This window comes from Dendrobium catenatum, unplaced genomic scaffold (genome assembly GCF_001605985.2).
Source record: "Dendrobium catenatum unplaced genomic scaffold, ASM160598v2 fragScaff_scaffold_71, whole genome shotgun sequence".
NCBI lineage: Eukaryota > Viridiplantae > Streptophyta > Magnoliopsida > Asparagales > Orchidaceae > Dendrobium > Dendrobium catenatum.
In genome coordinates, this window is record NW_021318533.1 from 2,433,193 (window position 1) to 2,437,017 (window position 3,825).

Genomic DNA, 3,825 nt, shown 5'->3' on the forward strand with positions numbered 1-3,825 from the left:
TGCAAGCTGCGGGGGGTGAGACGGTCTCGGATCATAATGGTATTCTGGAGGAGTTCTTGACCTTCTTTCGTGCCAAGTGGAAAAGCCGCAATGCCAACTTGGGCCATTGGCCTGATTTCGATGTACTCGGACAGGTGCCGGAATCCTCGGCTAATGCTCTAATGACCAACATTACAAATGATGAAATTCGAGCTGCTGTGTTCTCCCTGGGCAATAATAGAGCTCCGGGCAGGGATGGGATTACCTCCTCGTTCCTTAAGTTCTATTGGGAAATTATTAAGGAGGATGTGCTTGCTGCCATTCAAACTTTTTTCTCCTCTAATTCGATGAGTGCTAGCTGGAAGGAAACCTTAATTGTCTTAATTCCTAAAGTAGACAATGCTTGCTCCCCCTCTAAATTCCGCCCGATAAGTCTCTGTCAGGCTCTTTATAAAGTCACGGCTAAAATTCTTGTTGAGAGAATGAAACCGATCCTTGCGGGTATTGTGGGTGAGGAACAAGGTGCCTTCATTCCCGGCAGATCTATTTCCAACCATGGCCTCATTGCACAAGAGCTCATTTCTCACTTCCAGCACACCACCAAACTCGGTGGGCTTATGGCGCTCAAGATTGATATGGAACAGGCTTACGACTGTATGTCGTGGGCCACCCTTCAGCAGGTCATGGATCGGATGGGATTCCCGCACCGCTTCACGAACTGGGTAATCCAATGTATTTCCTTTCCTAAATTCCAATTGCTTATTAACGGCTGCAGGACGGAGTGGATCGAAGGTCTTTGCGGCTTTCGGCAGGGCTGCCCCCTCTCACCGTACCTCTTCATTCTCTGTTCGGAGCTGCTATACAAGGCTTTTACCCAGCACGGCACTTCTCTTGGTGTTAAAGTTGCCCGTGATGCTCCGCGTGTGTCCCACCTCCTTTACGCCGATGATATTCTCATTTTTGCGGAGGCTAGCGGATCGAATGCTAAGAAAATCAAGGAAATTCTTGCAAATTATTGTGACTGGACCGGTCAATGCATCAATAATGCGAAATCCGCAATCCTCTTCAGCAAGAGAACCCCGGGCTGGAAGCAGCGCCGAATTGCCAATGACCTTGGCTTTAGACGGGTCCAAGTTATGGAGTATCTGGGGCTTCCTCTTGCCATGAGGAAGTTGGTTGCTTCTGACTTCTCCAAAGTCCTTCAAAATGCTCATAAGAAGACCAACGCTTGGGGGAAGCGGCATCTTTCCTTGGCTGGGAGAACGACTCTGATCCGAACCTCCCTCCTCTCCACGGCCATGTACCTGATGACTCACTCTTTGGTCCCTAGCAGCATTCTTCAGAAGATTGAAAAGATGGCTAGAGACTTTCTATGGCACAAGTCCTCTACACAGGGGGGGCTGCACTATATCCGTTGGGACGTGCTGTGCCGCCCGGCTGCTGCGGGTGGGCTTGGCTTCCATGCCTCCAAGGACTGGCAGGGCCCACTTCGGGCTAGGCTGGCGTGGGGGATGCTTCAGGAAAAAGACTCACTCCTTTGCCGCATTATCACGGCCAAGTATGGAGATAATATTTGGCATTTTTCGGGTGCAAGGGGTGCGTCCAGTGCTTGGAGAATTCTTTGTGATGGGGCGGCTGCTCTCCGGCCTGTACTTCATTGGGAAATTGGTGATGGAAGCCAAATTAATATTCTCATGGACAATAGGATGAATAATTGTGACCTGCAGCATTGGCCGTCCTTCCTGGATGTCTCCGCCATTGAGGGACAGTCAATTAGTTGGCTGCTTGATGAAAATCTGCAGTGGAGGCTCGATCGACTTGCTGAAGTGTTTGGCGAGTCGCTGGCCCGCCGAGTTAGCTTAATTCGAACCAACACCGGTGATGGCACCGACGTCCCCACTCTCGCCCAGTCCCCCCTTTCGTCGACGATTACTGCTATGGCCTACAATGCCAAGATTGGCTGCACGGATTACAGTTACTATTGGCTCCGCAAACTCAAGCTTCATCCGCGTGAGCACTTTTTTTGGTGGCGCCTACTGTTTGATGCGATCCCAACGCGAAGCTGGCTGTTTCGACGAAATCTGACTGATCTCACGTCCTGCCCGTGGGGATGTAATTCGGCTGAGTCCATTGAACATGTGACCATCACCTGTAGCATGCTGAAGCTCACGGCTGCTGTCCTCGCCAAGTGGGGTTTCGTTCTGCCCGACTTCCGCTCCTGGGAGGGGCTTCTTCACGGGTTGCAACTCTTAGCAAACCAGAATCCCAGCTTGGGACGGCTTTATTGTTACATCATTTACCAGCTGTGGAGATCCCGCAATGACAAGATTCATGGCCGGTCTTTCTGTACGCCCTCGGTAATGGCTGCGAATGCATTATCTATGCTGCCGAAACCTTATGCTTCGCCTGTCTTGGAGCAATGGTGTGCCTCTCAGCCCCTCGGGCTGCCGTCAAACAAACTCTGGTGCACCCCCCCTCCGGGTTGGGTAAAGTTTAATGTGGACGCTTCTGTGCTTCGCTCAAATGTGACCGGCCTTGGTGTGGTTGTTCGGGACCACCTGGGCAGACTTCTTCAGGCTGCGGGCACCATGGTCGAACAATGGGATGTTACTAATGCTGAAATCATGGCAGCACTCTCTGTTAAAGGGGTAATTGAGCCATGGATGCTGGACCTTGACGGCATCATCATTGAGGGCGACTGCCGAAATGCTATTAAATGGTTACAAACGTCATTCGACCGGCGTAACCGAATCCACTACAGTGCCGAGAGACCCGACCTCAGTTTTTTGCTGGACTTCAAGCAGGTTCTCTTCCACCACATTCCTCGGAGCAGCAATCTCCCGGCCGACTTTTGTGCCCGTATGGCTTGCTTTGGTGATTTTTTGTGGAAACATGATGATAATAGTGTTATTCCTCTCTCTTTTGTGTCTTTATTAAGAGAGGATAGTGATAGAGCTTAGCCTGTTCCTTTTGTACTTTTTCCATTTACCTTTTTAATGCAAATGCAGCAATTCAAGGAACCCAAAAACTTTGGGAGGCTCTTCATTTGTTCTATCTTCTTTCTCTCACTAGAGTGTTTTTAGAGAGAGAAGCTCTAGGATGGCTAGAGGGCTGCGACTGCGGAGGCAAATGCGGCAGCCGCGCGTGCTGCTGCGCTTGCGGGCCATGCCATGGCCGGTGGGTCTGGCTTGCGGGACATGGATTTGGGCATGGAGGACTGTCCTCCGACTCCAACCAACTGGGAAGAAGCTCTGGCAGGCGATGTGCTTATGGATAATGCGGTGGAATGTGTTGTTCCACCGGAGTTTCCCGTTTCTGCTGCAGGTGTGGAAATCCCCTTGGAAGGAAGAGCTGTTTTGCCGGATCAAAGTAACAGCACACAAGGTGTTTGTGCTTTTGCGCCTAAGGGGGCAGAGAACGGGATCTTTGGAAATCCGGTTGGCGGCACTTCGCGGGACAAGCCGGCGAATGCCTGGAAACGCCCCGAGCATATACGGGTGACCAATGCTGTGAAGAGGGGCCAATTCTCGTCGGATGGTGTGTCCGTTGACCTCCGGCTGGAGCTTGTGGAGCGAAGCATTAACATGTTGGAGAATGCCATTGTGGGGAAAATATTGGGACGCCGCCTCCCATTCTTTGTTCTTGATGCAGAAATCCGACGGCAATGGGGCCGGTTTGGGGAGATCCAACTCTCCACGATTGGCACAGACTGCTTTGCTTGCACCTTCAGTTCGAAAGAGGCTAGGGACGCTGTGTTATGCGGGGGGCCTTGGTTTTTCAGCGGGAACATTGTTGGAATGGATCGTTGGACACCGGAGTTCTCCCCAAGTTCTCTTGCGGGCCTTT